General features: G+C 49.0%; 2 protein-coding genes across 3 annotated transcripts in view; both read right to left on the reverse strand.

Moving 5' to 3' along the window:
- Positions 1–24,923, reverse strand: part of FARP2 (FERM, ARH/RhoGEF and pleckstrin domain protein 2) — a 272,153-nt gene that overhangs the window by 235,344 nt on the left and 11,886 nt on the right. The window lies entirely within an intron of this gene.
- SEPTIN2 (septin 2) overlaps positions 1–24,923 on the reverse strand; it is a 111,846-nt gene that overhangs the window by 32,470 nt on the left and 54,453 nt on the right. The window contains exon 13 of one of the 2 annotated variants that reach the window (XM_073360464.1): positions 12,396–12,418. The exons of the other annotated variant lie outside the window; for it this stretch is intronic. The gene's annotated coding sequence lies outside the window, so the exon portion shown is untranslated. Of the gene's footprint in view, positions 1–12,395; positions 12,419–24,923 lie in introns of those variants that run through there. 2 annotated transcript variants of the gene reach the window in all.

Below are 24,923 nucleotides of genomic sequence, written 5' to 3' on the forward strand. Positions count from 1 at the left end.
CCCAACTAAATCATCCCAGCCAGGGCTTTGTCAAGCCTGACCTTAAAAACCTCTAAGGAAGGAGATTCCACCACCTCCCTAGGTAATGCATTCCAGTGCTTCACCACCCTCTTAGTGAAAAAGATTTTCCCAATATCCAACCTAAACCTTCCCCACTGCAACTTGAGACCATTACTCCTTGTTCTGTCATCTGCTACTACTGAGAACAGTCTAGATCCATCCTCTTTGGAAACCCCTTTCAGGTAGTTGAAAGCAGCTATCAAATCCCCCCTCATTCTTCTCTTCACAAGATTAAACAATCCCAGTTCCCTCAGCCTCTCCTTATAAGTCATGTGTTCCAGTCTCCTAATCATTTTTGTTGCCCTCCGCTGGAAGCTTTCCAATTTTTTCATATCCTTCTTGTAGTGTGGGGCCCAAAACTGGATACAGTACTCCAGATGAGGCCTCACCAATGCCAAATAGAGGGGAATGATCACATCCCTCAATCTCCTGGCAATGCCCCTACTTATACAGCCCAAAATGCCATTGGCCTTCTTGGCAAAGTGGCCATGCCTGCTCCACGCACCAGGCGATCCCCCACTTGCAACAATGCAGAGCTGCTGGACCTCATCAGTATTTGGGGAGAGGAGGCAGTGCAGTCACAGCTGCACTCCAACCGTCAGAATTATTATATCTATGGACAGATTTCTAGATTCATGATAGAAAAGGGCCATGATAAGGACACATTGCAGTGCAGGGTCAAAGTGAAGGAGTTGTGGAATGCCTACCACAAGGTGCGGGAGGCAAACCGCTGCTCTGGTGCTGTGCCCACGAGCTGCCTGTTCTACAAAGAGCTGGACGCGATATTCAGTGGTGACCCCACCTCCACTCTGAAGTCCCCTGTGGATACTTCGTTGGCTTCGTTGCCAGTCGAGAGTGGACCAAGTCAGGAGGAGGCAATCTTGGATGAAGAGGGGGAGGGGGACCCAGAGGCAGAGGATGACTCGGAGGCCAGAGATGTATGCAGTCGGGAGCTCTTTTCTACCCCGGAGGAGCCTAGCCAGTCACAGCAGTCGGAACTTGGCAAAGTGCAAACAGGAGAGGAGGCCCCTGGTAAGTGGATCTGATTTTGGGAATTGCTGAAGAGAGTTGTTGGGGGCAGGAAGGTTGCAGAAAGCAGGCTTGTCTCCCCCTCATGCCTAGTTTGAGCAGCATAACAGGCTGTCGATACACTCCCTCACATCATGTGAATCTCCCCCAGATATCTTCAGGACACTCTCGTGGAGATACTGGGCAATCCACTCCCGCAGGTTCCTCAGCAGAGCTGCTTTGTTTCTTGCCCTATTAACGGTAACTTTCCCATGCCACTGTGCTGTCACGAGGGGGGCAGATGGGACCATAGCTGCACAGAGGCTAGCCACATAGGGGCCAGGGCGGAAGCTGCAGGCTTGGAGAAGACCATCCCTTGATTCCCTGCTCACCTTCAGCAGCAAGATATCTTCCATTATGATCACGTCTTGTGGAAAGTGTGGGACAGAAATTATTATCAGGCCCCCCCTACAGTGCTGGCTCTCCCCAAGTGCCCATGAGCCACGTACTCAGTGTACAGCAGGGTCCGGGAACAATAATTGACCCTGCCCCTGGGGCTACTCACATTTTGGGGATTTTGTGGCTTATGTGTGTTTGCCTGGGGTCAGCCAGTTAGTGTCAGGTGTATGAGTACTGGCTGTGTTTTAAAGCACAGAAACAGTGTTGTCTGTGTTGCAAACAATACTGCTTCTGTAAAATGTTGCATTTAAACTTCAGAGATGACCTTGGGAACACAGCCTCCCTCTTTGTTACTGGCGGCAGAACGGTTGCAAAGAATTAGAAAGCATCCAGAAGAACTAAGGAGGACTTTATGCATGAGGTTACGATGCACTCCGTCGCTGAGAAAAAGGAAGTGAAAGAGTGGCGGGACAGCGAGAAGAGGGAATGAAAGGAGAACGCGGCACACCAGAAAGAAGCCACGGAGCGGCTCTTAACAGTTATGGAGGGCCAAGCAGACACGCTCCAGGAGATACTAGCTCTTCAAACTGAGCAGCTCCGTGCCCACCCTCCCCTGCAGCCGCTATTGCAAAACTCTTTCCCAGGTGCGCCCCCCCACACCGCCAACACACTCTTATCAACCTTCTGGCTCCACTCTCTACCTACAGCATTCCATTCCTCCCTCCTCAGAGTCCAGTAGTGTGGACTCCCAATATCCACTGCACTCAACATCCATCCATCTGCAGTTTGGCCCTGCTGAAGTACAGCACCCACTCAGCCTGTTGTTGAACTGCTCCTTGCTGCTGTCAAGTTGCCCCGTGTATGGCTTCATGAGCCATGGCATTAAGGGGTAGGCAGGTCTCCCAGGATCACAATGGGCATTTCGACTTCCCCTATGGTGATCTTCTGGTCCGGGAAGAAAGTCCCTGCTTGCAGCTTCTTGAACAGGCCAATGTTCCGAAAGATGCATGTGTCATGCACCTTTCCGGACCAGCCTGCGTTTATGTCTGTGAAATGCCCATGGTGATCCACAAGCACCTGGAGAACCACTGAGAAATACCCCTTGCGATTAAATTAGTCGGTGGCTAGATGGTCTGGTGCCAGAATTGGAATGCGCCTGCCATCTATCGCCCCTCCGCAGTTAGGGAAGCCCATTTGTGCAAAGCCATCCAGAATGTCATGCACGTTGCCCAGAGTCAGTCTTTTGGAGCAGGATGCGATTAATGGCCCTGCACACTTCCATCGACACAAGTCCAACAGTCGACTCCTTGACTCCAAACTGGTTAGTGACTGATCAGAGGCAGTCTGGAATAGTCAGCTTTCACAGTGCAATCAGCGACAGGGCAGCTCTCATTCTTGTGTCCTTGTGCCGCAGGGTTGGTGGGAGCTCATCACACAGTCCCATGAATGTAGCTTTCCTCATGCAAACGTTCTGCAGCCACTGCTCGTCACCCCAGATGTGCATCACGATGTGATCCCACCACTCAGTGCTTGTTTCCTGAGCCCAGAAGTGGCGTTCCACTGTGGTCAGCACCTCTGTGAGAGCTACAAGAAATCTTGTGTCGTAGCTACTTCGCATGGCGAGATCAATGTTGCACTCCTCTTGCCTTTGTAGTTTAAGGAATAACTCCACTGTCACTCATGATGTATTGGTCAGTCTGAACAGCATTCTTGTCAACAGCTCGGGATCCATTCCTGTAGCCAGAAAGAGGCAGGGCACGCAGTACACAAACCATTGAAATATGGTGCCAAACGCAGGCGGAAGCACAGGGATTGTTGGGATGCAAAACAATGCATCACAGGGCATTGGGACAGAACCCAGGATGCCCTGTGACCCCTTCCGCCTTCCCACAAGTCTTAGTGGCAGAAGAGAAAAAGGTGCTCTGTGGAATAACTGCCCAGAGTGCACCGCTCCAAATAGCGCCACAAGTGCTGCAAGCGTGAACACACTATTGCGCAGGCAGCTGGCAGTGAGAACACACAACAGCGGTTTTCCTTCTGTGCTCTCTGAGCAGCGCTGTAACTGCCGGCTCTGTATCTTTGCCAGTGTAGATGTGTTAGTTTTGGAGTTAGTTTCGGACAATACTAAGTCATCCTGCCATTTGCTCAAAAACAATCACATAAGAACATAAGAACGGCCATACTAGGTCAGACCAAAGGTCCATTCAGCCCAGTATCCTGTCTACCGACAGTGGCCAATGCCAGGTGCCCCAGAGGGAGTGAACCTAACAGGTAATCATCAAGTGATCTCTCTCCTGCCATCCATCTCCACCCTCTGACAAACAGAGGCTTGGGACACCATTCCTTACCCATTGTGGCTGATAGCCATTAATGGACTTAACCTTCATGAATTTATCCAGTTCTCTTTTAAACCCTGTTATAGTCCTAGCCTTCACAACCTCTTCAGGCAAGGAGTTCCACAGGTTGACTGTGCACTGAGTGAAGAAGAACTTCCTTTTATTTGTTTTAAACCCGCTACCCATTAATTTCATTCGGTGGTCCCTAGTTCTTATATTATGGGAACAAATAAATAACTTTTCCTTATTCACTTTCTCCACACCACTCATGATTTTATATATCTCTATCATATCCCCCCTTAGTCTCCTCTTTTCCAAGCTGAAAAGCCTCTTTAATCTCTCCTCATATGGGACCCGTTCCAAAACCCTAATCATTTTAGCTGCCCTTTTCTGAAGGGCAGTATATCTTTTTTGAGATGAGGGGACCACATCTGTATGCAGTATTCAAGATGTGGGTGTACCATAGATTGAAATAAGGGCAATAAGATATTCTCCGTCTTATTCTCTATCTCTTTTTAAATGATTCCTAACATCCCGTTTGCTCTTTTGACTGCCCCTGCACACTGCATGGACAACTTCAGAGAACTATCCACAATGACTCCAAGATCTTTCTCCTGATTAGTTGTAGCTAAATTAGCCCCCATCATATTGTATGTATAGTTGGGGTTATTTTTTGCAATGTGCATTACTTTACATTTATCCACATTAAATTTCATTTGCAATTTGGTTGCCCAATTACTTAGTTTTGTGAGATCTTTTTGAAGTTCTTCACAGTCTGCTTTGGTCTTAACAATCTTGAGCAGTTTAGTATCATTTGCAAACTTTGCCACCTCACTGTTTACCCCTTTCTCCAGATCATTTATGAATAAGTTGAATAGGATTGGTCCTAGGACTGACCCTTGGGGAACACCACTAGTTACCCCTCTCCATTCTGAAAATTTACCATTTATTCCTACCCTTTGTTCCCTGTCTTTTAACCAGTTCTCAGCCCATGAAAGGATCTTCCCTCTTATCCCATGACAATTTAATTTACATAAGAGCCTTTGGTGAGGGACCTTGTCAAAGACTTTCTGGAAATCTAAATACACTATGTCCACTGGACCCCCTTGTCCACATGTTTGTTGACCCCCTTAAAGAACTCTAATGGATTAGTAAGACATGATCTCCCTTTACAGAAACCATGTTGACTTCTGTGCTACAATTTATGATCTTAGAATCTTAGAATATCAGGGTTGGAAGGGACCTCAGGAGGTCATCTAGTCCAACCCCCTGCTCAAAGCAGGACCAATCCCCAACTAAATCATCCAACTAAATCATCTTCTATGTGTCTGACAATTTTATTCTTTACTATTGTTTCAACTAATTTGCCCGGTACTGACATTAGACTTACCGGTTTGTAATTGCCAGGAACACCTTTAGAGCCCTTCTTAAATATTTGTGTAACATTAGCTATCTTCCAGTCATTGCATACAGGCAAGGGGGTGGTGCTGGTGGAAATACAGCTATTTCGGAGACCCCTACTGCCAGCCATCAGGTATGGGGCAACAAACTAACCTGGCAGTTGATTTTAGATTTTACTCTCCCACAGTCCTCAGGGTAATCTGAGAAAATCTCCATTAAAACCCAAGATCTAGCGTGGCACTTAATTTAAGAGGGAATATTCATTTCCCCATGCCACTGCAGAAACTCACTAGGCCTAAGCAGTTCCAGAGTGGATCCTGTGTCATCTGTGTGAGATCATCACCATTCACTCTAATAGAAACCCTCAGCAGAGAGGTGTTAACCCTCAGTAAAGGGGTTCTGTCCAGACTCCTGCACTAAGTAACCCAATGTCAGTACCTTTGTACTTCTCTATACAGTTCCCCCCCTCCCCACACCTATGCACGTCTATCAAGGGGACAACAGTAAATCAAATGTAAGGGAGTCCATGGTCCTTACCGTGCTGAATTCCAAGATGGAATGACTTCCATAAAGAACTGAAAAAGTTGCTTGGGTCCTAGTGTTGGATATGTGCTGGTGGCTAATGTATCAGTAGGCCTCTTTTCCTCTTTCTCCTCCTTTCAGACCACCGCCATCACCAAGGACAAATCTAGATTCTAGAAAGATGGCCCAACACAGAATAGATCAGCCTAGCCTCCAACCCCCATGAAGGGCAGACCACTGGCCTAAACTGCATGCAAAGAATGAGAGAATCTTGGCCTTCAGAGTAACACTGAAAGGGATTTATGAGATGGAGTTCAAGAAACAAGAATTTGAGGACAGTGTCACTTTGCTTTTGAGCACCAAGACAAGTGCAGAGACGAGCCCAGAAAAGCCATGGAGTGCCACCATGGCATGGAAACAAGGCTTCAGAAGCAAGAGCTCTGTAGAGCCAAAACCAAGAGACACAATATGCCCGTGTGGACAGCTATGGGCTAGGTATACAGAAGAGAAGACACCTGTAACATATGACTAGAGAGCTGTGTTGTGTCGGATAGAACTGCACCCTTGCCATTGGCACTAGGGCAATCCCACTGGTTCAGTTAGCAATGCAGTAGCTCTCTAGAGTAGATGTGCTGCCTGGTCTTGTTACATTAGCAAGCTTCATCACCAGTGGAGGAAGTGGTGGAAACTAATGTAGACAGGATTCAGATGTCACCAGTGTTTACTAATCTTTGTGGAAAATCTGGTGGTAAAATATTGGAGCCTCTTCTATACCACAGCTTCCAGGATTGGTGCCACAGGTGCAGAATTGTGTTGTTTGTTAAAGAAGAGGCAGACTACAGGGACTGGATCAAACAACTTCATTCCTTACTCCTTGTCATAAATATAAAGAGACAGGTAACCACCTTTCTGTATACAGTGCTATAAAATCCCTCCTGGCCAGAGGCAAAGTCCTTTTACCTGTAAAGAGTTAAGAAACTTAGGTAACCTGGCTGGCACCTGACCCAAAATGGCCAATGAGGGATCAAGATACTTTCAAATCTGGATGGGGGGAAAAGGCTTTTGTCTGTCTGTGTGATACCTTTGCCGGGAACAGATCAAGGATGCAAGCCCTCCAACTCCTGCAAAGTTAGTAAGTAATCTAGCTAGAAAATGCATTAGGTTTTCTTTGTTTTGGCTTGTGAAATTTGCTGTGCTGAAGGAAATGTGTATTCCTGTTTTTGTGTCTTTTTGCAACTTAAGGTTTTGCCTAGAAGGATTCTCTATGTTTTGAATCTGACTGCCTGTAAGATTATCTTCCATTCTGATTTTACAGAGTTGTTCTCTTATCTTTTTTTTTTTTTTTTTTAGTTCTTCTAATAAAGTTCTGTTTTTTAAGAATCTAATTGGGTTTTCAGGGTGTTAAAAATCCAAGGCTGGTCTGTGCTCATCTTGTTTATTCTCAAACCTCCCCAGGTGCCAGCCCCTTCATTGCCGGCGCTCCTGGCTGCCCGGCGCCCAGAGCCGCCCTCCTCCTTCCCAGCTTGGGCCCTAGGGGTACCTCCCTCAGTGTGCCCAGATGAGTGGAAGAGTCCCGCCTCTGCTGCATGCACTCTGGCGGGGCCTGTGGAGGAGGGTGCAGTGAGGGTACCGGCAGGCATGGGAGAGGGCCTACCCCAGGGGGAATCTTTCCTCCCTTGTACCATCCCACCGCTACCTCCCCGTACCATCGCCCTTGCCCTTGACCCGACCCCTGCTAGCCAGCCCAAAGATGACGCCATGGAGGGCTGGGTCCAAGTGGAGGGGAAGCGGGGCAAGCGGAAGGCTCGAGCTCCGCTCTTCCCATCTGATGAGGAGGCCCCCTGAAAGACCAGGAAGGGGGCCACCGACACCAAGCCTTCTGCCTTGCCCCAGCCAGCTGGGGATGACATGGCAGCAATGGAGGGTAGCACTGCCCCTCCTCTGGAGTCCCTCCTCAAGGGGGCCACTGATGTAGCCCCTTCCCACCTAAGGCCCCCGCAAGATCCGAGGCAAGCGTCGCTTCAGGTGCCAGCGAAGAGGTCCCCAGGGTGGTGGGTGGTGATTTCCCCTCCATCTTCGAGGAGATTGAGGCCCTGGGTCTGACCCCAGTCACCCAGGGGGAGGATGATCCTCTGCCAACGGGCCTCAATCTGGGCGACCTCACCCTGGCCCCCCTCTTCCCATGCTCCCTCCCCCAACCGCTGCTTCTGCTCCCGCCTCTGAGGAACCCCTGGACTCTTCCACCAGCCCGGCCGCAAATGGCACCTTGCTAACGGTCACCAAGCCTATTGAGGTGATGGCCAGTGCCACACAGCCGGGACCTGAGTCACCAGGGGCATCCCTTGCTGCTGCAGGGTAGCCGACCTCCTTCCTGGGCGGGGGCCCCACTGCTGATTCTCCACCTAAGGATACCGTGGCCACAACACCTGTCTTGGAGCGTGAGCCTGGTATTGTCGAAGACCCCCTTCCCACTCCTCTCGGCTGGGCTTAGGGGTCTGTGGTGCCAACCCCCAGTGGCTCGGCTGCTGAGGCCCACGATCCCACTTCCGCCCCTCTCCCCGACCCTGCTCTGCCCCTGATGCTGACCCCGCCACCCTCTCCTCCACCTCCCGTGCTGCTATTGCCGCCCCGGGGCCATCTCCTTCCCCTTCCCGGAGGACGACCCCCAGGGAGCAGCCTTCGTGTTCCCCTGTCCTGACTCCCTAGGGGCTGCTATTTTCCCTCCGCCGCCCCCTATTGAACCGAGGCCTGAGGCGGGCCCTGTGGCACCAGTCCATCGAGCGCCCCGCCAGGGGTCCGCCCGCTGCTTGCCCGTCCTGGCAGGCCACGGGGCTGTGACAGGGGCCCCAACGGAGGATGGCCGGGGGCCAGTGACCCCGCCCCCCCATCTGCTGCAAGAAGAGATGCATGAGTTTCTCGAAGACGTCCATGGGTCCCGCAACAAGGTGCAGCTCGCTCTCCAGTGATAGGGGGATTTCCATCAAATCCTCCGGGCCGTGAGGACCCTCTTGGAGGAGGGTAAAGGGACTGGGGGGCAGGCCGCTTCAGCCTACCAGCAGATCTGCAGCTTCCGTGACTCATAGAAAGAATTCATTTAGAATCATAGAATAACAGAGTTAGAAGGGACCTCTGGAGGCCATCTAGTCCAACCCCCTGCCCAGAGCAGGACCAATCCCAACTAAATCATCCCAACCAGGGCTTTCTCAAGCCTGACCTTAAAAACTTCTAAGGAAGGGGATTCCACCACCTCCCTAGGTAACGCATTCCAGTGTTTCACCACCCTCCTAGTGAAAAAGTTTTTCCTAATATCCAACCTAAACCTCCCCCACTGCAACTTGAGACCATTACTGCTTGTCCTGTCCTCTTCTACCACTGAGAATAGTCTAGATCCATCCTCTTTGGATCCACCTGTCAGGTAGTTAAAAGCAGCTATCAAATCCCCCCTCATTCTTCTTTTCCGTAGACTAAACAATCCCAGTTCCCTCAGCCTCTCCTCATAACTCATGTGTTCCAGTCCCCTAATCATTTTTGTTGCCCTTCGCTGGACTCTCTCCAATTTATCCACATCCTTCTTGTAGTGTGGGGCCCAAAACTGGACACAGTACTCCAGATGAGGCCTCACCAATGTCGAATAGAGGGGAACAATCACGTCCCTCGATCTGCTGGCAATGCCCCTACTTATACACCCCAAAATGCCATTGGCCTTCTTGGCAACAAGGGCACACTGTTGACTCATATCCAGTTTCTCGTCCACTGTCACCCCTAGGTCCTTCTCTGCAGAACTGCTGCCTAGCCCTTCGGTCCCTAGTCTGTAGCGGTGCATTGGATTCTTCCGTCCTAAGTGCAGAATTTTGCACTTGTCCTTGTTGAACCTCATCAGATTTCTTTTGGCCCAATCCTCCAATTTGTCTAGGTCCCTCTGTATCCTATCCCTACCCTCCAGCGTATCTACCACTCCTCCCAGTTTAGTATCATCCGCAAACTTGCTGAGGGTGCAATCCACACCATCCTCCAGATCATTAATGAAGATATTGAACAAAACCGGCCCCAGGACTGACCCTTGGGGCACTCCGCTAGCTACCAGCTGCCAACTAGACATGGAGCCATTGATCACTACCCGTTGAGCCCGACAATCTAGCCAACTTTCTACCCACCTTGTAGTGCATCCATCCAGCCCATACTTCTTTAACTTGCTGACCAGAAAAGCTTTGCTAAAGTCGAGGAATAACACATCCACTGCTTTCCCTTCATCCACAGAACCAGTTATCTCATCATAGAAGGCAGTTAGCTTAGTCAGGCATGACTTTCCCTTGGTGAATCCATGCTGACTGTTCCTGATCACTTTCCTCTCGTCTAAGTGCTTCAGAATTGATTCCTTGAGGACATGTTCCATGATTTTGCTGGGGACTGAGGTGAGGCTAACCGGCCTGTAGTTCCCAGGATCATCCTCTTCCCTTTTTTAAAGATGGGCACTACATTAGCCTTTTTCCAATCTTCTGGGACTTCCCCCAATCGCCACGAGTTTTCAAAGATAATGGCCAATGGCTCTGCAATCACATCCGCCAGTTCCTTTAGCACTCTCGGATGCAACGCATCCAGCCCCATGGACTTGTACACGTCCAGTTTTTCTAAATAGTCCCGAACCACTTCTTCCTTCACAGAGGGCTGGCCACCTCCTCCCCATGCTGTGCTGCCCAGGGCAGTAGTCTGGGAGCTGACCTTGTTCGTGAAGACAGAGGCAAAAAAAGCATTGAGTACATTAGCTTTTTCCACATCCTCTGTCACTAGGTTGCCTCCCTCATTTAGTAAGGGACCCACACTTTCCTTGGCTTTCTTCTTATTGCCAACATACCTGAAGAAACCCTTCTTGTTACTCTTAACATCCCTCGCTAGCTGCAACTCCAGGTGTTATTTAGCCTTCCTGATTCCATTCCTACATGCCCGAGCAATATTTATATACTCATCCCTGGTCATTTGTCCAATCTTCCACTTCTTGTAAGCCTCTTTTTTGTGTTTAAGATCAGCAAGGATTTCACTGTTAAGCCAAGTTGGTCACCTGCCTTATTTACTATTCTTTCTACACATCGGGATGGTTTGTCCCTGTAACCTCAATAAGGATTCTTTAAAATACAGCCAGCTCTCCTGGACTCCTTTCCCCCTCATATTATTCTCCCAGGGGATCTTGCCCATCAGTTCCCTGAGGGAGTCAAAGTCTGCTTTTCTGAAGTCCAGGGTCCGTATTCTGCTGCTTTCCTTTCTTCCTTGTGTCAGGATCCTGAACTCAACCATCTCATGGTCACTGCCTCCCAGGTTCCCATCCACTTTTGTTTCCCCTACTAATTCTTCCCGGTTTGTGAGCAGCAGGTCAAGAAGAGCTCTGCCCCTAGTTGGTTCCTCCAGCACTTGCACCAGGAAATTGTCCCCTACACTTTCGAAAAACTTCCTGGATTGTCTGTGGACCACTGTATTGCTCTCCCAGCAGATATCAGGATGATTGAAGTCACCCATGAGAACCAGGGCGTGCGATCTAGTAGCTTCTGCGAGTTGCCGGAAGAAAGCCTCATCCACCTCATCCCCCTACTCCGGTGGTCTATAGCAGACTCCCACCACGATATTACCCTTGTTGCTCAGGCTTCTAAACTTAATCCAGACACTCTCAGGTTTTTCTGCAGTTTCATACTTGAGCTCTGAGCAGTCATACTGCTCTCTTACATACAGTGCAACTCCCCCACCTTTTCTGGCCTCCCTGTCCTTCCTGAACAGTTTATACCCATCCATGACAGTACTCCAGTCATGCGAGTTATCCCACCAAGTCTCCATTATTCCAATCTCATCATAATTCCCTGACTTTGCCAGGACCTCCAGTTCTCCCTGCTTGTTTCCCAGGCTTTGTGCGTTTGTATATAGGCACTTGAGATAACCCGCTGATCACCCCCTTGTTCTCAGTATGAGGCAGGAGCCCTCCCCTCTCACACGATCCTGCTTGTGCTTCCTCCCAGTATCCCGCTTCCCCACTTACCTCAGGGCTTTGGTCTCCTTCCTCCGGTGAACCGAGTTTAAAGCCCTCCTCACGAGGTTAGCCAGCCTGCTTGTGAAGATGCTCTTCCCCCTCTTCGTTAAGTGGAGCCCATCTCTGCCTAGCACTCCTCCTTCTTGGAACACCATCCCATGGTCGAAGAATCCAAAGCCTTCTCTCCAACAGCACCTGCGTAGCCATTCATTGACTTCCACGATTCGACAATCCCTACCCCGGCCTTTTCCTTCCACGGGGAGGATGGATGAGAACACCACTTGCGCCTCATACTCCTTTATCCTGCTTCCCAGAGCCACATAGTCTGCAGTGATCCGCTCAAGGTCATTCTTGGCAGTATCATTGGTGCCCATGTGGAAAAGCAGGAAGGGGTAGCGGTCCGAGGGCTTGATGAGTCTCAGCAGACTCTCAGTCACATCGCGAATCTTAGCACCTGGCAAGCAGCAGACTTCTCTGTTTTCCCGGTCAGGGCGGCAGATAGATGACTCAGTCCCCCTGAGGAGAGAGTCCCCGACCACCACCACCCGCCTCCTTCTCTTGGGAGTGGTGGTCGTGGAATCCCCAACCTTAGGACTGTGCATTTCATGCCTTTCAACTGGTGGAGTCTCCTTCTGCTCCCTTCCCCCAGACATATCATCTGGGCCACTCCCCACAATGGTACCTGTGGAGAGAACATGAAAACGGTTACTTACCTGTATCCTCGTTGCTGGTACATGGACGTTCCCCCTTCTTCTTCTGGAGGTCACATGTTGCCAGATTATAGAACAGACCCTTTCTTTAGGACACTAAAATCAATCAGGTTCTTAAAAGAAGAACTTTATTATAAAGAAAATGGTAAAAGAAGCACCGCTGTAAAATCAGGATGGAAGGTAATTTTACAGGGTACTAAAAAGATTTAAAACACAGAGGATTCCCCTCTAGGCTCAACTTCAAAGTTACAAAAACAGGAATAAACCTCCCTCTTAGCATTGGGAAAACTCACAAGCTAAAACAAAAGATAATCTAGCACATCTTCTTGCCTTTACTTACAATTTTTGTTAACCTAGATGCTTATTTCAGATAGGGTTTTAGGACATGTTTTTTTCCTGCCCTGGTCCCTCTCTGTCCAAGAGAGAACAACAAAGAGAGCACAACCTCCCACCACAGATTTGAAAGTAACTTCTTCCATTATTGGTCCTTTTGGTCAGGTGCCAACCAGGTTATTTGAGCTTCTTAACCCCTTACAGGTCAAGGAGGGATTTTATGCTACCCTCAGCTATACATTTATGACATCACTCAAGAAAGAGATCTTGGAGTCATTGTGGATAGTTCTCTGAGAAACTTTTGGCAGTCAAAAAAGTAAGTAGAATGCTGGGAATAATTAAGAAATGGATAGATAACAGGACAGAAAATATCATGTTGCCTCTATATAAATCCATGGTATGCCCACATCTTGAATAGTGTGTGGCATATGTGATTGCCCCATCTCAAAGAACATATATTGGAATTGGAAAAGGTTCAAAAAAGGGCAACAAAAATTATTAGGGGTATGGAACAGCTTCTGTATGTGGAGAAATTAATAAGACTGGGATTTTTCAGCTTGAAAAAGAGATGGCTAAGGGGAGATATGATTGAGGACTATAAAATCATGACTGGTGTAGAGAAAGTAGATAAGGAAGTGTTGTTTACTACTTCTCATAACACAAGAACTAGGGGTCACCAAATGAAATTAATGTTCTGTTAATTCCCTTTGGGTCACCTGGCACTGGACATTGTTGGAAGACAGGATACTGGGCTAAATGGACCTTTGGTCTGACCCAATAGGGCCATTCTTATGTAAAGTAAGCAGAGAAGATGGGTGATGGGGAAGAGGCAAAATAGCTTTGGAGCATGAAATCCATTTTAGAATATGCCTTTTCAGATGTCACTTTTCTTCTTGGAGGGTGCCAGAGAATAGAATGCTTTTTTTCTTTTCTTTAAAGTATTAAGAGTTACAGAATGAAACCCATTTTGGTAGTTGTTGATCCCATAGACATCATATGGGGGAGGTACTGTAATTTGTGGAACTAATAACTAAAACTTTCAGGGGTTCTCAGGACAAACTTTTTGATGGCCTCATTGCGGCCATCAACTCTTGCTGGTGGCCGCTCTCATACTTTTTCCTAAAATACTTAATTAGCTTCAGGAAAAACAAATAAATATGCACATATATGTGTCCAAATCATTGTAATTTATTTATTGCTAGATAGTAAGTCTGTTGTGAAAAGTGATTAACAGGCATACAAGTATCACTTTTCACAACAGACTTACTAAGCCCTGTCAAGCCTGGGGACAAATTAAGCCCTGAAGGGGGGGGGGTCTAGGGAGGCAGAGAGGGCCAGAGGCAATGGATGGGGGGAAGCAGTGGGGGACTGGAACCTGAAGCCCTGTGGCCAGAGCCTGCTGCCTCCTGCCCAAAGCCTGAACCCCACCACCCCTGGGAAGTTGGGGAACTCACCAACTGCCTGGTCCTCCAGCATTGTGCCCCAAGTGTCCATGCGGGGAGCAGGGCGCAACCACTGCTGGCGGTCCCAAGGCAGTGCATCCAGGAGCAACAGGGAGGGGCTGCTATTCCCCCCCCATAACAGCCCAGGAGGTGTGGCTGCAAGAAAAGCCTGTGGTGAGCAACACAGACTTAAAGATCCGTTTCCAGTATATAGGAAGGTGAGATGGGAAAGCAATGAAGGACAGGTCAGATTTCCTTGCCTGATGAGTGGACATGTCTTCCCTTTTCAGAGCTTTTAATGGAAAGAGTATGAGAGAGTCTAAATGTCCCGATTTTCCAGTATTACATCCTTTGCATCAAGATGAAACATGGCAGACAGACTGTATTTCACTCACTACAAGCCAGGTCCTGGAGGAATGTGAAAGGAGAGCTGCTCCAGGCCCCAAGGTAACACATTTTTAATTTACTATTAACAATGTAGCTGCAACAACCCTTTCTCCATTGCTATGGAGGTGGATTTGCCAGTATTGAGTGCTACTTAAAATACTTTGTGCCTTTGTAGCATATTTTACTATGAGCAGATAATGCACTCTAGCCTTAACTTCAAGGCCATTCTGTGCAGTTGCACTAAGAGTGACACTGTGCAGGACTGATTCACAAAGTGACACCCACCCTCAGTGTTGTTTCTCGTACTAAAATTGCTTGTTTCAAGTATTCCCACCTGGTATGGCTAATGCAGTGGGTCACAACCTTTTCTGAGCAATGGTTGCTTTTTCCAGTTGGGCCCTAATGAAAGGAGGAATGTTGCATTGAGATCACTAGTGAGATGACAGCCAGCTCAAGTATCATTGGTGAATACTAGTACATGTCCCAGAGTCTGGGAACCACTGATACAGCTGTTAGAGAGGTGCCATGGTCTATTAAATCAGACACTGGACTGGAAGTCAGGACACCTGAGTTCTATTTCTCCTGTCACTTGCCTTTGTGATCTTGACAAGTTTCTACATCTTTGTGCCTCTTTCCTCTCCCACCCTTTGTCTTGTCTGAGCTCTTTGGGGCAGAGGCTTGTCTCACTGTTTGTACAGAGCCTAGCACAGAGGGGGGCTGGATGTTGGTAGTATCTAAAAGCTCTAACTGTAATAATGGAGGTTGCTTGCAGATATTTCTGGTCACTGAGACTTGTTAGCTCTCAGCGGAACAACAGCCATGAGCAAAAAGGGTGGCAATGAAGTTGCTGGGAGCTAAAAGTAATTGGGCAAAGCTGACTTATTCAGAGCCAGTTTCTAAAAAGTAGGCAAAGACCTTGTAAACAGAGGTGGGCTAGAGACATAGGGTCTCAAAAAAATTTTATACCGCTCCCTGGTGGAGCAGCAACTCTAATGAATTAGAGAATTTTAGACACTAACATGCATTCAGGTCATATTTTATCATTCCAAATACTCAGTAATTCCTATAAATAACTGGCTCCTAGACACAGTCTATAACACCATGAGGAATTTTACACTAATGCATTTCTATGGGCAGCAGATCAAACCTCTCATCCACCTGTTAGAGCAAGATGGTTACTTTTTGCTCTTCAAATATGCTTAACCCATGAGAAGTTGTGTAAAGTGCTGGCTGAATCACACCCCTCATCCCAGATGTACTAGATGCTGGCTTTATATGTAATGTGACAGGGTCAGCCAAGAGGTCTACAGGAGAGTGATCCTATTGGGATCCAGGAAGTGGGCAGGCGGAAGCCCGCCCACTACTAAAGGACCTCCCACTAGCCTAAAGGGAGGATCTACAGGTCCGGGATACCAAGCGAGTATGGGGGACAGCTAAGGATAAAACAGGGACAGGTGAGGTCAGAGGGCTAAACGAAGGGAACCTGATGGGGACACCAAGCAGAGAACCCCAGACAGTACCCACTACTCCTCAAAAGGTATCAAGGGAGCCAGCGGACACCGCCCAGAGGAACTCTGCCCGGATGCATGAGCAGATGAAGGATCTGAAATAGGCCCCACAGTCACAGGAGACCTCGTCAGCCAACTTCCTCTCCCTGGTTTTGTAGATGGCCATTTTAGCCAGGGCTAGAAGGAGGTTGACAAGGAGGTCCCGTGACTTCGTGGGGCCACAGATAGGGAGTGCATAGATGAGAAGGTGAGGAGAAAAGTGCAACCGAAAACATAACATGATGTTCAAGAGGAGCCGGAATAGGGGCTGCAACCTGGCGCACTCCAGGTAAACGTGCGCCAGGGTCTCCCTCATGCCGCAGAAGGGGCAGGTGTCCGAGACAGGGGTGAACCATGCCAAGTACACGCCCATGCTCATGGCTCCATGAAGGAGCCGCCAGCTGATGTCCCCGGTGGGCCTTGGGATCAGGGTGGAACATAGGCTGGCCCACCGGGGCTTCTCACCCTCCAGAGGTGGCAGGAGGTCCCGCTACTTTGTGTCAGGGTGGGACGCGAGGGTGAGGACGTGAAGAGTGTGGAGCACAAGTGTGTACAGATGTTTTCTTGGCATGGTGTGGAACCGAACTGGCTACAAGCCATGCAGCCAGCTCACAGTAAAGGGGTGGGATGGCTGGGTAGGTCCATGGGGCAGGGGTCTGATAAAAAGGTCCGGAGGGCCTGGGGTGGACAGTGGGCGGGGTGTGCCCTCTTGCAGGACCTGGTCGAGGAAACCCCGAGCAGCACACCTCCTGAAGTGTGCTGGGGAGTACGAGGTCTGGAGAGCCGCATGCACTGAGTGAGCGTCGGGGATCCAGCCAGTCTCCCCGGTCGTAGTCCAGGAGGTCTCCAGCTCTGGTGACTTCTGCCAGGACCAACCTCTGGCACACTGAGGGGGACTTCAGCACCTGCACACGGAGCTGGGGGTTGTGTAGCAGGGGCTCCGCGAGGAGATCCGCCCCCTCAGTGACCGCCATGGATCTGGTCACTGAGAGCAGTTTCCAGGTCTGGAGGAGGTCCTGGTAGAACAGTGGTTCTCAAACTGGGGGGTCATGACCCCTCAGAGGGTCACAGGTTATAACATGGGGGGGTCACGAGCTGTCAGCCTCCACCCCCAAACCCCACTTTGCCTCCAGCATTTATAGTAGTGTTAAATATTTAAAAAGTGTTTTTAATTTATAAGAGGGGGTCACACTCAGGCTGGCAACCTGGAGAAGTTTCATGAAAGACCTCTTGGATGGAGAAAAAGGAGCTGCCAGTTGTATTGGAACCCGCGGAAGCGGTGCAGGAAGATGTGCGCCAGTACACTCCACGCTGGACTACCCACACCATAAAGGAGCCTCTACAGGGCCTGGAGGTGGAAGACGTGGACCTGAGTGCGCAGGCACTTCAGGCCCTGTCCTCCCTCCTCCAGGGGCAAGTGGAGGACCCCTGCAGAGACCCAGTGCAGCCCTGGCCAGAAGAACTCCAGAATCGATGTCTGGAGGTTGGCCAGTAAGCACGGGGCCGGGACCAGGGTGTTGAGCTGGTGCCAGCGCATGGACAGGACTAGCTGATTGAGCACCAGTGCCCTCCCTCAGAAGGAGAGGCACTGGAGCAATCCTGTCCATTTCTGGAGCCGCTCTGCCACCCTGCCCTCTAAACCTTGCCAGTTCTTTGGCGGAGATGGATGAGTGGCAGAAAGGTAAACGCCAAGATTGAGCAGCGGACCCGTGGTCCACTGGATGGCTTGAAGCGCGGGTGGGAGGGAGCTCGCCTGCCACTCGTCTCCGACCAGTAGGCAAGAGCTCTTGACCCAGGCAAAGGAGGTTGCCGAGTAGATGGCCTGGCAAGCCCCCACCGGCACCAAGTCGCCCAGGTCCTGGACCTCGAGGAGCACGTCGTCGGCATACGCTGACAGGACCAGCCGCAGCTCTGGCTCTTGCAGCACCAACCCCATCAGCCTCTGGCAGAGGAGACAGAGGAAGGGCTCGATCACCAGAGCATACAGCTGGCCTGAGAGGGGACACTCCTGCCATACTCCCCACCCGAAGCTGACTGGCTCAGTCAGGGTCCAGTTGAGCCCTACCAGGCACTCCACAGAGGCGTACAGCACCTGGAGAAAGCCCATAAACTGGGGTCCGAAGCCAAAAGCTTGCAGAGTGCCCAGGAGATACCCGTGGTCCACCCTGTTGAACGCCTTCTCCTGATCCAGGGACAGAAGGGCAAACAATAGACCATCCCTACACCCAAGCTCCAAGAGATCCCAGACCAAATAGAGATTATAAAAGAAGGTACAGCCTGGGACGGTGTAGGTCTGCTTGGGGTGGACCACATCCACCAACACAGACCCCAGCCGCAGTGAGATGACCTTCACTACGACTTTGTAGTCCGTGCTGAGGAGCGAGATGGGACTACAAAGTCAATTCCAAAGGTTACGGGGGTCCTCCTTCTTCGGAAGCAAGGTGAGCATGGCTCACCTGCATGACAGGGGGAGGGCCCCGTTCTCCAAGGATTTGGCCTAGACTGTGACAAGGTCTGGGCCGAGAGCATCCCAGAACACATGGTAGAACTCCACGATCAGCCTGTCCATCCCCAGGGATTTATCGGTGGGCATGCAGCGAAGGGCTTCCGAGAATTCGGCCAGAGTGAGAGGCAGCTCTAGCTGGTCTCAGTCGCCTGCGCTGACCATCAGGAGTCCGTCCCAGAGCACGCTGCAAGCATCAGGATTGGTCGGATCCGGGGAGAAAAGGCCTGCACAGAAGGTCCTGGGCCTCCCACACACCTCTGCCAGATCCATGACAGGGGTGCTGTCCTCTGCGAGGAGGCAAGTGACGTGCTTCTTGGCTCCCACTCTGTTTCTCCAGGGCATAGAAGAAGTGGGAGCTGTGATCCATCTCCTGAAGGAGGCAGATTCAAGATCGAACAAAGGTGCCCTGGGCCCAATGGTCCTTGAGGGCCTGGAGCTCCTCCCACTTCTCCTGGCATGCTCCACAGAGGGATGGATCCACGGAGCTGGCAGACAGATGCCTCTCCAGCTCTAAGACCTCCCATTCCAACTGCTCTATCGCTGCATCCCTCCGTCGGCTGGTGCCCTGGGCGTAGTCGCAGCAGAAGAGCTGGGCACGCACCTTCCCCACATCCCACCACTGCCACGCTGAGGAAAAGGTGCATCTCTGCCCTCACCAGGCCATCCAGAACTACCGGAAGGACGCCACGAAGCTCTCATCCTCCAACAAGCTGTTATTAAAGTGCTGGCCCCTGCCTCTCCCCGCAGAGAGAGGCTGTCACAGGTGATCCGAGAACAGGGCTTGCCGGATGCTGGAGGAGCGGGCCCGTGAAAGGTGACAGCATGATAAGTAAATGCGGTCCAACCGGGAGTAGTGCGACCAATGGGCCTCCACCCAGACAAAGGTGAACATCGAGACATCATCCGGGTGGCGGTTGCGCCAGACGTCCACTAGGGAGTGATGGTTGACAATCTCCCAGAAGACATCCGCGGCGGCCGGGCACTGCTCGGTCCCCGAGCAGTCCTGCTCATCGAGGGTGGTGTTAAAGTCCCCACCCAGGACCAGGCACTCGTGAGGATCCAAGGAGCCGAGGAAGGCAGATGCCTGCTGATAAAAGCGCAGCTGCTCCGGGCCCGATGTTGGGGTGTAAATGTTGACAAGATTTACCACTAGCCCCTCCACGTGGACCCGGAGGTGCAGCAGGTGGTCTGGCACAGCCTCAGCAACCCCCACCACCTCGGGCCGTAGGTCTGGGGAGAACAGGGTCACCACGCCAGCCGTATGAACTGTGAGGTGGCTAAAATAGACCCTGTCCCCCCACTACAGCCACCAGCTAGCTTCAGTGGCCAGATCTGTATGGGTCCCCTGCAGGAAAACCACAGAGTGCCCCCCCTCCCGAAGGAAGGAGAGCACCTGGCACCTGCAGAAACTCATCCTACAGCCCCAGGCATTTAAAGTTGCAAAGATGATGTGTGCCATGGGGAGGGCTGGGTGGGATCCTTGCCGGCAGGGACACAGCAAACTGTGACCTCCAGCAAACAGGGATGGAGGCAAAAAATTAATTTAGTTTCTCCGCAATGGCCTTATTGTCCTTGAGTGCTCCTTTAGCACCTCGATCATTCAGTAGCCCTACTAGTTGTTTAGCAGACTTCCCGCTTCTGATGTACTTAAATTTGCTATTACTTTTGAGTGTTAGGCTAACTGTTCCTCAAATTATTTTTTGGCCTTCCTAATTGTATTTTTACACTTCACTTGCCAGTGTTTATGCTCCTTTCTATTTTCCTTACTAGGATTTAACTTCCACTTTTTAAAGGACGCCTTTTTGCCTCTCACTGCTTCTTTTACTTTGCTATTTAGCCACTGTGGCTCTTTTTTGGTTCTCTTACTATGTTTTTTAATTTGGGGTATATAGTTAAGTTGAGCCTCTATTATGGTGTCTTTAAAAAGTTTCCACACAGCTTGCAGAGATTTCACTGTTGGCATTGTACCCTTTAATTTCTGTTTAACTAATCTCATTTTTGTGTAGTTCCCCTTTCTGAAATTAAATGCTAGAGTGTTGGGCTGCTGTCGAGTTTTTCCTAACACAGGGATATTAAATTTAATCATATTCTGGTCACTATTACCAAGTGGTCCAGCTATATTCACCACTTGGACCAGATCCTGTACTCCACTTAGGATTAAATCAAGAATTGCCTCTTCTCTGGAGGGTTCCAGGACCAGCTGCTCCAAGAAGCAGTCATTAAGGTGTTGAGAAACTTTATCTCTGCCTCCCGTCCTGAGGTGACATGTACCCAGGCAATATGGGGATAATTGAAATCCCCCATCATTATTATTGAGTTTTTTATTTTAATAGCCTCGCTAATCTCCCTGAGCATTTCACAGTCATGATCACCATCCTGGTCAGGTGGTCGATAACATATCCCTACCGCTATATTCTTATTATTAGAACATGAAATTACTATCCATAGAGATTCTGTGATACAGTTTGATTCATTTACGATTTTTACTTAATTTGATTCTACGTTTTCTTTCAGATATAGTGCCACTCCCTCACCAGCATGACCTGTTCTGTCCTTCTGATATATTTTGTATCGTGGTATTACTGTATCCCATTGCTTATCCTCATTCCACCAAGTTTCCGTGATGCCTATTATATTAATATCCTCATTTAATACAAGGTACTGTAGTTCACCCATTTTATTTAGATTTCTCGCATTCGTATATAAGCACTTTAAAAACTTGTCTCCTTTTAACTGTCCGCCGTTACACAATGTAATTGAATGAGTCTTTTTTTTATACGACTGTTTCTGATCAAACCCTGCCTGTATTTTATCATTTTCCATCCTCTCATCCTCATTAGGACATAGAGATTCTCTATTAATAGATCCTCCCCTAAAGGATGTCCGAACCACTTGCTCCTCCAAACCTGTCAGCTTTCCCCCAGCCCTTAGTTTAAAAACTGCTCTGCAACCTTTTTAATTTTAAGCGCCAGCAATCTGGTTTCATTTTGGTTTAGGTGGAGCCCATCCTTCCTGTATAGGCTCCCGCTTTCTCAAGTTTCCCCAGTTCCTAATAAATCTAAACCCCTCCTCCCTACACCATCATCTCATCCATGCATTGAGACTCTGCTGTTTTGCCTGTCTAACAGGCCCTGCGTGTGGAACTGGGAGCATCTCAGAGAATGCTACCATGGAGGTCCTGGACTTCAATCTCTTACCTAGCAGCCTAAATTTGGCCTCCAGGACCTCTCTCCTATCCTTCCCTATGTCATTGGTACCTACAGTACCACAAGCAGCGGCTGCTCCCCAGCACTATGCATAAGTCTATCTAGATGTCTCGAGAGATCTGTAACCTTCACACCAGGCAGACAAGTCACCATGAGGTTCTCTGGGTCATTGCAAACCCAGCTATCTATGTTTCTAATGATAGAACTTACTAAAGATAGTTCAGACCCAGGCAGACTGCAAAGAGCTACAAAAGGATCTCTCAAAACTGGGCGACTGGGCAACAAAATGGCAGATGAAATTTAATGTTGATAAATGCAAAGTAATGCACATTGGAAAGCATAATCCCAACTATACATATAAAATGATGGGGTCTAAATTAGCTGTTACCACCCAAGAAAGAGATCTTGGAGTCACTGTGGACAGTTCACTGAAAAACTTTTCAGCAGTCAAAAATGCAAACAGAATGCTTGGAGTGATTAAGAAAGAGATAGATAATAGGACAGAAAATATCATGCTGCCTCTATATAAACCCATGGTACGCCCACATCTTGAATAGTGTGTGCATATCTGATCGCCCCATCTCAAAAAACATATATTGGAATTAGGGGTATGGAACTGCTTCGGTATGAGGAGAGATTAATAAGACTGGGACTTTTCAGCTCGGAAAAGAGACGGCTAAGGGGAGATATGATTGAGGTCTATAAAATCATGACTGGTGTAGCGAATGTAGATAAAGAAGTGTTGTTTACTACTTCTCAGAACACAAGAACTAGAGGGTCACCAAATGAAATTAATAGGCAGCATGTTTAAAACAAATAAAAGGAAGTATTTCTTCACATAATGCAGTCAGCCTGTGGAACTTCTTGCCAGAGGATGTTGTGAAGGCCAAGATCATAACAGAGTTCAAAAAAGAACTACATCAGTTTATGAAAGATAGGTCCATCAATGGCTATTAGCCAGGATGAACAGGGATGGTGTCCCTAGCCTCTGTTTGCCAGAAGCTGGGAATGAGCAACAGAGGATGGATCACTGGATAATCACCTGCAAATAAAGAAACAGAAAAAACTTGTGCACCCTGGAACACTTCCCATCCCTGGTTAGCAGGCAGCACTAGCAGCTAAAAAGGGGCAGAGCTAGAGTGCAGCAGAAATCTGCTCCACTGTGTAGTACTGTTGTAGCTGTGTTGGTGCCAGGATGAGAGAGATACAGTGCGGAAGATATCTTATTCTTCTGTTTGTGAAAGAGAAGCTTTTGAGCTACACAGATCATCTTCTGGTCTGGGAAGAGTACCCTGTCATTGATGAGGCTGCGTTTTAGTCACAGGTATTTTTAGTAAAAAGTCATGGGCAGGTCATGGGGAATAAAGAAAAATTCATGGCCCGTGACCGGTCCATGTCTTTTACTACACACTCTTGACTGAAACTTGGTTGCTCGGGGGATGGGGAGGGAAAGTGGCAGCTCAGGGGTACCGTGTGTGCTCTGGGGGAGGAGAGGTACAGCCTGGGGGCACTGTGGGTGCTGAGGGGGGCAGCCCAAGTACACAGCTGCTGCTGGTGGGGAAGGGGAGCAGGCAGTGGTGTGTGGCCCAGGACTCCTGCTCATGCAGGGCACAGAAGGAGGGCTGGCAGGCTCCCTAACCTGCTCCTGGAAGTGGTTGGCCTGCCCCTGCAGGCCCTAGGTGGAGGCATGGCCAAGGGACTCTGTGCGCTGCCTCCCTATCTAGGAGCCAGACATGCTGGCCGCTTCCAGGGAGCCCCCCAAGGTAAGCACTACCCATCCCATCCCCCAACCCGCTGCCTCAGCCCTGAGAACCCCCACCCGCCCAAACTCCTGCCGCTGCTGGCTGGAGGATGCATTTCTTGAGCAAATGCAAGAAACATCATGTCTGTGTTACATCCTTTCTTCATGTTGATCCCAGATATTAGAGAAAAGGCGGGTAAGAATATCTTTTATTGGATCAACTTGTGTTGGTAAAAGAGAAACTTTTCAGCTACACAGAGCTCTTCTCTTAGAATGTGTTAACTACTTATGCTAAGCAATCTGTTCCACCTTGTATTTAGCTGTAACACATAAGTACCTTTCCCAGACCTGAAGAAGAGCTCTGTGTAGCTCAAAAGCTTGCCCCCCTCACCAACAGAAGCTGGTCCAATAGAAGATATCACCTCACCCCCCTTGTTCCATTGTGCAGTAGACATTTAGCTTCACACAGTGCTTCCCCTTCCAAGTGGGAATTTGAGCTCTTTCAGACCAAGCGTGAGTGAGAATGTTATTCAGTTCCAAAAATCAAGAATCACTCACATGAAATATTCTGCCACTAGCTCAATAACTTTTCAATCAGGTAGTTCGCTTCAGTGCTTTTGATTTGCACAATCACTACATACAGAGAAGCAGTCCACTGGTAGCCAGGCCCCAAAATAATATACACATTCCTAGGTGAGAGTCAACAGCCCCAGGGCACCTTGCTGTAACTCACTCTGCCTGAATGTAAGTGGGCTGCTGCATTCTGCACTAAGTTATCACTAAGTTATCAATAGGGGCCACAGGAAGTTGTAAGAGGTTGCTGGAAGGACAAGAGCATCACTTAATACTTACAGTTCTACAAACTCAGGATTACCTGCATGAAGAGTATACTGTCAGTGCTGTGCAGGTTTTATTTAATTCCCATATTTTTGTGCAGCTCCATCAATATATCACCCTTCACTTACATGAGTCCAACAAACTGGACTGTGAAGAAGAAATTAGAACACCAACCCCATCATGCTACTTAATGATTCCTGGTTAGACTATACAAGGAATTCAATAAAGACCCACTGTATATTTTGATATTTTTATTAATATAGTCTTGGCTAATGATAATACAGAATCTGAATACAGAAATTTAAGATGTTTGTATACAAAGAAATAACCCTTTTAATAGCCAAATATAAAGCACTGCAAGTGTACCAGTACTCTGACTCCTGAAATAACTGTAAAATTACTTCTAGTAAAGAAAATAAAACCATTGTGGCCAGCTCAGTGGGCCAGTGATAATGCTTGACTCCAAAGTCTCAATTCC

The sequence above is a fragment of the Lepidochelys kempii genome, chromosome 9, assembly GCF_965140265.1.
Source record: "Lepidochelys kempii isolate rLepKem1 chromosome 9, rLepKem1.hap2, whole genome shotgun sequence".
Classification (NCBI taxonomy): domain Eukaryota; kingdom Metazoa; phylum Chordata; order Testudines; family Cheloniidae; genus Lepidochelys; species Lepidochelys kempii.